Consider the following 9,634-nt stretch of genomic DNA (forward strand, 5'->3'; position numbering starts at 1 on the left):
GTCATTCAGACCTTTCGGTCTGAACGAAATTTTGTTTCCCTGCAGTCATACATATAATTTTTAAAAATGGCAAAAACACACAATCAACACAAATTTAACATCCACCACAGTGAGTTTACCAAACACCTCCTCACTGTGGTGGAAGGCAAAATCTTAAAGTCTCTGTCTCTGTCTCTTCCCCCTTTGTTCTCCCTCTGCGCCGAGGCGACGGTTCAAACTCCGCGGGTGGTTGCTGCCTCCGCCGCAACTCCAGGGCCGAGTCGGGTCTCCGCCGCTGCTGCTGCTGCTGCCGCCACCGCAGCTTCGGGGCCGAGTCAGGTCTCCGCTGCCGCCGCTGCTGCTGCTACAGCTCCGATGTCGCCAGCTCCGCCATTAGGCCTCGGCGCAGACGGAGACGGGGAATACGACCGAAGAAAAAGTCGCATCCCCGAAGGAAGAGACCAAAACATGTTTCTCCCACCCCACCCACACACATACACAACTTAATAAAACAAAATTAACTAAAACATGACAATGAACAAAACGAAAGAAAAAAACAGACGGACTGCAGGTGGGCCGCAGCTGTTAAGCCAGCGCCGCCATGTAAGGATTGCGGAGTAGACTCGATGGGCCGAATGGCCTAGCTTTACTCCGACAACTTGTGAACTTGTGTATGAACTCTCCACTGCCAGACTTCAGCAGCATCTCTGATGCTGGGTCCAGGCAGGTCTGGCAATGGATGAAACAATGTGAAAAGCGACTGCCAGCTCGGAGATTACTGGCTGGTTAAACAGCCTATTATCAAATGATTGTATTGAATTGTAGAGACAATGTTTTTTAAATTATTCTTTGTGTTTTAATGTATTTTTAATGCCTTACCTGTCTCCTTTTACTTTATGTTTTAATGATTTACAGAAATTATAATAGATTTTTAATGTTTCTATTGGAAGCCATTTAAAAATTGCAAAAATAATCTTAAAGGCTTGGATGGGTGGGAGAGTTTCCACTCCCAATCTTGCTTCCTGTACGAGAGAGATGGTTATAGATACAGCATGGAAACAGAGGCCCTTTGGCCCACGGTGCCCATGTTGACCATCGATCACCCGTTCAAACTAATCCAATGTCATCTGTACTTCCTGAGGAAACTCAAACAGGCCTCACTCCCCACCAACATCCTCAGGACTATCTACAGGGGCACGGTGGAGTCTGTACTCACGTACTGCATAAATACGTGGTACTCCACCTGCAACTGCTCTGACAGGAAGGCTCTGCAGAGGGTAGTGAGGGGAGCAGAGAGGATCATTGGCGTCTCCCTACCCTCGGTACAAGAACTGTTCCAGAGCCGCTGTCTGAAAAAGGCTCTGAGAATAGCTAAGGACAAACTGCACCCCCTCCACACACACCTGGATCTCCTGCCATCAGGCAAGAGATACCGTAGCATCAAAGCCCGGACTACCAGACTGCTAAACAGCTTCCTGCCACAGGCTGTGAGGCTGCTAAACAGTCACTCTGTACTCACAGTCACCTGATTCTGCGGCTTTGCACTGACATATTAATAACTCTGGCACTGGCCACTGAAATCAGCTGCCCTGGACATTTAATGACTGTTTTTACTATATTTTAATGTTGCTGTTTTACCTGCTTTTAACTATTTATACTGTTCCATCAGGGACTGGATTGTTTTGACTGTTATTATGTGTGAAATGTTTTAAGTTTCATGTGCGATGCTCCTGTATTCCCAGGGAAACGTCTGCTCATTTTGCACTGTACAACTGTTGCTTTGCAAGGTGACAAAAAAGGTTGATTTGATTTGATTTATTTTCTCTATTTTTGTGGGTTTTTTCCCTCTTTTTATCCTACCTATTACTGTCAATTTCAAGATGCCAGTTAGCCTACAAAACCTGAACGCGCTTGGGATGTCGTAGGAGCCCAGAGCACCCGGAGGAAGCCCACGTGGTCACAGGGAGGACGTACAAACGCCGTACAGGCAGCCTCGGAGGTCAGGATCGAACCTGGGTCTCTGGCGCTGTAAGGCATCAGCTCTACCCGCTGCGCAGCCGTGGTGCCCTAAATAAGGGAAGGATAGGAAGACAAAATTAATCAGTGGCGCAGCGGTAGAGTTGCTGCCTCACAGCGCCAGAATATGTGTGTGTGTGCGTGTTTGTGTGTGCGTGTTTTTCTGTATGTGTGTGTGTTTGTGTGCGTGGTTGTGTGTGTGTGTGTTTGTGTATGTGTGTGTGTGTGTGTTTGTGCATGTGTGTGTGTTTGTGTGTGTGTGTGTGTATGTGTTTGTGTGTGTGTGTATGTGTGTGTGTGTGTGTTTGTGCATGTGTATGTGTATGTGTGTGTGTGTGTGTGTGTTTGTGTGTGTGTGTGTGTGTATGTGTTTGTGTGTGTGTGCGTTTGCGTGTGTGTGTGTGTGCGTTTGCGTGTGTGTGTGTGTGTGTGTATGTGTATATGTGTGTGTGTGTATATGTGTGTGTGTGTGTGTGTGTGTGTTTACCTGTGCATGTGTGCATTTTTGGGAATGTGTGTGTGCACATATGTGTGTGTTCGTGAGTGTGCGTGCATGTGTGTGTGTTTGTGAGCGTGCGTGCATGTGTGTATGAGCGTGTGCATGTGTGTGTGTTTGTGTGCATGTGAGGGTGTGCGTATGTGTGTTTGTGCATGTGTGTGCGCGTGTGTGCATGTGTGAGTGTGCATGTGTGTGCGCGTGTGTGCTTGTGTGAGTGTGTGCATGTGTGTTCGCGTGTGTGCATGTGTGAGTGTGTATGTGAGTGTGTTTGGGTGTGTGTGTGTGTGTGTTTATATATTCCTGCATTGTCCACGTTTGCATATTATTTGTGTGTATTATTCATATTTACTATTTTTGTGTACGTGCGTATTAACTCAGCATTTATTTACTGCATGCATGCATGTATCATCCTTTGTATATATTTGGAATCTGTATCATTGTGAATCTGTGGAATTCTCTGCCACAGAAGGCAGTGGAGGCCAATTCACTGGATGTTTTCAAGAGAGAGTTAGATTCAGCTCTTAGGGCTAACGGAATCAAGGGATATGGGGAGAAAGCAGGAACGAGGTACTGATTCTGGATGATCAGCCATGATCATGTGGAATGGCGGTGCTGGCTCGATGGGCCGAATGGCCTACTCCTGCACCTAATTTCTCTGGTTCTATGGTTCTATAGATCTCGTGAGGCGATACCCAGAGTGAGCCGCTGGATTCTAACGCCTGTGGTAATGAGAGAATGTAACGGAAGTGGGTTTTAGCGAGGAAGTCGGGCACTCACATGAAACGTGCCACAGAAACAAGACGACTCATTTACTGTCAGCAGTTCTAATGTTGCGATGCTCGGTGTGAGATGGAGATAACACTGTATATAAAATACAGGAATTAGCAACTAAATGTGATGGTAAAAGTGTTACAGAGAGCAGAGGGTCTCACCTTAAGGTGGCGTGCGTTAAATACGGGGCTTGATGTCAAAACCTCCGGTGGCGCAGCGGTAGAGTTGCCACCTTACAGCGCCAGAGACCCGGGTTCGATCCTGACCACGGGTGCTGAATGTACGGAGTTTGTACGTTAGTACGTTCTCCCCGTGACCTGCGTGGGTTTTCTCAGAGGTCTCTGGTTTCGTCCCACACTGTAAAGACGTACGGGTTTGTAGGTTCATTGGCTTGGTATAAAATGTAAATTGTCACTGGTGTGCGTAGGATAATGCTGGTGTGTGGGGATCAATGAATCAATCAATCAATCAATCAATCAATCAACCAATCAATCAATCAATAAATCAATAAATGAATAAATAGATGGATAAATATATATATATTGAGTTTCTAATTCTGTTTGGCACACACACACATATATATGTGTGTGAGTGTGTGTGTGAGTGTGTGTGTGTGTGAGTGTGTGTGTGTGAGTGTGTGTGTGTGTGTGTGTGTGTGTGTGTGAGTGTGTGTGTGAGTGTGTGTGTGTGTGTGTGTGAGTGTGTGGGTGTGTGTGAGTGTGTGTGTGTGTGTGTGTGTGTGTGTGAGTGTGTGTGAGTGTGTGTGTGTGAGTGTGTGTGTGTGTGTGTGAGTGTGGTTGTGTTGTGTGTGAGTGTGTGTGTGGTGTGTGTGATTGTTTGTGTTGGTGTGTGTGAGTGTTTGTGTGTGTGTGTGTGTTTGATTGTGTGTGAGTGTGTGTGTGTGTTTAGTGATGTGTTTGAGTTGTGTGTGTGTGTGAGTGTTTGGTGTTGTTGTGTGTTGTGTGTGTGTGTGGTGTGTGTGTGTGGGTGTTTTTGTGTTTGTGTGTGTGTTTGTGTTTGTGTTGTTGTGTGTTTTGTGTGTTGTGTGTGTGTGTGTGTGTGTGTGTTTGTGTGTGTGGGTGAGGTGTATTTTGTGTGAGTGGGTGTGTGTGGTGGCCGGTGTGTGTGTGTGTGTGTGCGTGTGTGTGTGGCAGGTGTGTGTGAGTGTGTGTGTGTGTGTGAGTGTGTGTGTGTGTGTGTGAGTGTGTGTGTGTGTGTGTGTGTGTGTGTGTGTGAGTGTGTGTGAGTGTGTGTGTGTGTGAGTGTGTGTGTGAGTGTGTGTGTGTGTGAGTGTGTGTGTGTGTGTGTGTGTGTGTGTGTGTGTGTGTGTGTGTGTGTGTGTGTGTGTATGTATATATATATATATATATCTGTGGATGATGAGTTTCTAATTCTGTTGATATATATATATATATATATATATATATATATATATCAACAGAATTAGAAACTCATCATCCTGAAAATGTTTATCTGTCCACAGATGTGGCCTGACCAGATGAGTGTTTTCTTAGTGAGTCTGATGAATGGTCCCGACCTGAAATGTCACCTATCCATGTTCTCCACAGATGCTGCCTGACCCACTGAGTTACTCCAGCTTTTTGTGTCTACCTTCGGTTTAAACCAGCATCTGCAGTTCCTTCCAACACAGTATCTGACTTACAGCAAGAATGCTGGTCAGCCTGAGGATTGCATGCAAAAACAGGCAGCCACCGCAGTCCCCCTATTGACCACTAGTGTCACTGCTGAGCACACATCTACACACACACACACACACACACACACACACACACACACACACACACACACACACATACACACACACACACACATATACACACACAGACGCGCACAGACACGCGCACACACACAAACACACACATAGTCACACACACACACACACACATAGTCACACACACACACACACACACACACACACACACACACACACACACAGTCACACACACATACACACACACACACAGTCACACACACACACATACACACACACACACACACACACACACATACACACACACACACACACATACACACACACACACACACACACACACACATACACACACACACACACACATACACACACACACACACACACACACACACACACACAGTCACACACACACACACACACACACACATAGTCACACACACACACACACACACACACACACACACACACACACACACACACACACACACACACACACACACACACACACACACGACCTTAGTCTTGAACCAAATTTAGCTAAACAAAGTCATCATCATTTTATTTATTTTTCAATGAAATATTCATGAATTTGAACTGTTATCCAGTCTGTTCAAAATTACTTGTCTGCATGACTTCTTATGGATACTTTTTGTTAACATTGGCAATTAAATTGAAGATGAATATTCAAACGACCGTGTTCAATTAGCAGGCCTGACCTTGGGGTTCCAGTTACTTGCTTTGGCATTTTGATTGCCTCCTCCATTCTGTCTCCAGGGGCCTCAGCACTAACATTTAGCAACACACTCTCGTGTCACACTGAGGTGATGACTGTTCCACATCGCCAGAGACCCCGTTTACGCGAATGATCTCAGGAATGAGTTGGTTAACAACTCGGCTCGAAGGGCCGAATGGCCTACGCTTGCACCTATTTTCTTTGCTTCTATGTTTCTATATGATGAGCCTTTGGAGTTCAGAAGGATGAGGGGTACCTCATTGAAAGGTACCGAATAGTGAAAGGCCTGGATAGAGTGGATGTGGAGAGGATGTTTCCATTAGTGGGAGAGTCTAGGACTAGAGGTCACAGACTCAGAATTAGACAATAGACAATTGACAATAGGTGCAGGAGCAGGCCATTCGGCCCTTCGAGCCAACACCGCCATTCAATGTGATCATGGTTGATCATCCCCAATCAGTACCCCGTTCCTGCCTTCTCCCCATATCTCCTGACTCCACTATTTATAAGAGCCCTATCTAGCTCTCTCTTGAAAGCATCCAGAGAACCGGCCTCCACCGCCCTCTGAGGCAGAGAATTCCACAGTAAATTAACGAACGTTCTTTTAGGAAGGAGACGAGTCTGAAGAAGGGTCTCCGCCCTTAATTCAGAGGGTGGTGAATTCTCTGCCACAGAAGGCAATGGAGACTAATTCACTGGATGTTTTCAAGAGAGAGTTAGATTTAGCTCTTAAGGCTAACGGAATCAAGGGGTATGGGGAGAAAGCAGGAACTGGGTACTGATTTTGGATGATCAGCCATGATCATATTGAATGGCGGTGCTGGCTCGAAGGGCCGAATGGCCTACTCCTGCACCTATTTTCTATGTTTCAGTATACAGGTGATTGTTGGTAGGTGTGGACTCAATGGGCTGAAGGGCCTGTTTGCTCCCTGTACCTCTGAACTAAACGAGTGAGTTCACAGCTTCAGGACCCAACATTGCCAACCATCCAGCCAAGGCCAACATCATGAATATTATGAATGCATTTCAGACCATAAATAAAAATGTAATGACTTACATTTGTGTTAACCAGATTTGAGGTGCATTTTGGACGGAATCCAACCCTATTAGTTAGTTTGGCTGGATTCGATTTTTAAATTATTTTGTAGATGAAACAATGTTTATCTTTAGGCTTTATTTTGATTTTCTTTTATTGATTTGAGTTTTCAAAATTGCACAAAAGAGGGACGTGGGATGGAATATTTATCAATAATGTGCCGTTAAATGCTTAATATAATCACCTGTCATAATGCAAGATGAATTGTGGCATAAATCAATAGTATAAATCCTATCTGTGTAGGAAGGAACTGCAGATGCTGGTTTAAGCCGAAGATGGACACAAAATGCCGGAGTAACTCAGCAGGACAGGCAGCGTCTCTGGAGAGAAGGTATGGGTGACGTTTCGGGTCGAGACCCTTCCTCATAGTCAACCTCTATGGACTGTCTTTGTTACACTAAGGACTTGGGGTTTTGCTTTGCATGAGTATTGCAGTTTATTAGTTAAATTATTATTTTTTAATTATATAATCTATACTAATTATGAATAAGAATACATATATTATCTAGGTGGTTAAAAAAGAACTGCAGATGCTGGAAAAATCGAAGGTAGATAAAAATGCTGGAGTAACTCAGCGGGTGAGGCAGCATCTATGGAGAGAAGGAATGGGTGATGTTTCGGGTCGAGACTCTTCTTCAGACTAGTTAGGGGAGAGGGAACCGAGAGATATGGGGGGGGGGGGGGGGGGGGGATGTAGAGAGATTTAGAACAAGTGAATGAAAGATATGCACAAAAAAGTGATGATGATAAAGGAAACAGCTGTTTGCTAGGTGGGAACGAGAAGCTGGTGTGACTTGGGTGGGGGAGGGATGGAGAGAGGGAATGCAGGGGTTGTTCGAAGTGAGATAAATCAATGTTCGTACCACTGGGGTGTCGAGTCAGACAATGTGGAAACAGGCCCTTCAGCCCAACTTGCCCATGCTGACCAAAATGCCCATCATCACTAGTCCATCCTGCATCTGTGGAGAAAAATAATAGGTAACGTTTCAGGTCGAGACCCTTCTTCATTCTTCATTCACCTTTTCCTTTTTCTCCAGCGATGCTGCCTGACCCGCTGAGTTACTCCAGGGAGTGCAGCCTAGTTTCACAAGGTTAATTCCCAGGATGGCGGGACTGACATATGATGAAAGAATGGGTCGACTGGGCTTGTATTCACTGGAATTTAAAAGGATGAGAGGAGATTGTATAGAAACATGTAAAATCCTTAAAAGTTTGGACAGGCTAGATGCTGGAAAAATGTTCCTGATGTTGGGGGAGTCCAGATCCAGGGGTCACACTTTAAGAATAAGGGGTAGGCCACTAGGACTGAGATGAGGAAAAACTTTTTCACCCAGAGAGTTGTGAATCAGTGGAATTCTCTGCCACAGAAGGCAGTGGAGGCCAATTGACTGGATGTTTTCAAGAGAGGGTTAGATTTAGCTCTTGGGGCTCAGGGGAAAAAGCAGGAACGGAGCACTAATTTTAGATGATCAGCCGTGATCATATTAAATGGCGGTGCTGGCTCAAAGGGCCGAATGGCCTGCTCCTGCACCTGTTCCTATGTTTCTACTCCAGTTTTTTGCATGTATCTTCGAGGTAGATGGTGGGCCAGGACCATTCTCGAGTTGGTGATAGGATGGTTCAGTTGCCTGATAACAGATGGGAAGAAAGTGTCCCTCAATCTGGAGTTCTGTGTCGGTGTCCACAGTTCTGGAGCTGTGAACGACTCTGCCACGTTGAGCTAATGAAGGTTGACAGGTTGTTTTTGTGGTCTAGGTGGTAGATGGACAAACACAGTCGAGTTAATAATGCCATTCATTGATCTTGCACACGGCTCAGCATTCCACGCACGACTGTAAGAGTGATTAATTGGGCCTGTCCGGGGCAGAGATCGTCTCACGGGAAGAAAAGAAAACCAGAATGTTTTGCAACTTTATTCTCCCGCACGCCCTTGCGGCGAGGCCTGGTTGGGCCAAAGGAGCGGTGGTGGTGATAGGAGCCTCGGCCACGATGGGAGCCTCGGCGACAGCAGGAGCCTCGGCGGCGATGGGGCCTCGCGATCGACCCACAATCAGCGGTCGGTGAGCGTGAGGATGGGGAGGGGAAGACAATGGGGACCCGGCTTGGAGTGAGGGGGGGATCTCTCTAATTTCAAGTCTTTGTCCACCTTGCTGTGCGTTGTGATTGTCGGCAGTCCCATCTCCCTCCGGGGATGAGTACAATTGTATCGTATCGTACAATGAACTAAAAGTGAACATCTAAACTGAGGATCTCTGAAATGCTCCTATTTCTCAGGATCTTAAACTGGAGAAGAGCTCTATTACAAAATTATGACCCAGAATCACCAAGCATGTTTCTTCAAGTCATTCATCAAAACTCACTAGCGTTTTAACACCCTGTCAACTCTATGCATTTCCCTCAGAGATTAGCAGAGTTAGATCTTGCCCACATACACTTTGTTAGTTCCTACAGGCTCAGCCTCAGTACAATTCCCACTTTGGAGCCAAACCTTTCTTGCAGCCTTCAAAGATTTGGCATCAAATCCCTCCCCTCTCTCATTAAGATGCTGCTTCCATTTTGATCTTGACGTGAGTTGCAGAAGAAGACCTCGAGCAGTGGATGTAAGGAGGGACAGCATCTCATATTTCGCTTGGGCAGCTTACAGCCCAGTGGAATGAATAATGAAGGGAGACAAAAATGCTGGAGAAACTCACCGGGTGAGGCACCGAGTCGGCACCGACCAGCGATCCCCACTCACTAACACTATCCTACACACACTAGTTACAAGTTTACATTCATTCATACCAAGCCAATTAACATACAAAC

This window comes from Amblyraja radiata, chromosome X (assembly GCF_010909765.2).
Source record: "Amblyraja radiata isolate CabotCenter1 chromosome X, sAmbRad1.1.pri, whole genome shotgun sequence".
Taxonomy (NCBI): domain Eukaryota; kingdom Metazoa; phylum Chordata; class Chondrichthyes; order Rajiformes; family Rajidae; genus Amblyraja; species Amblyraja radiata.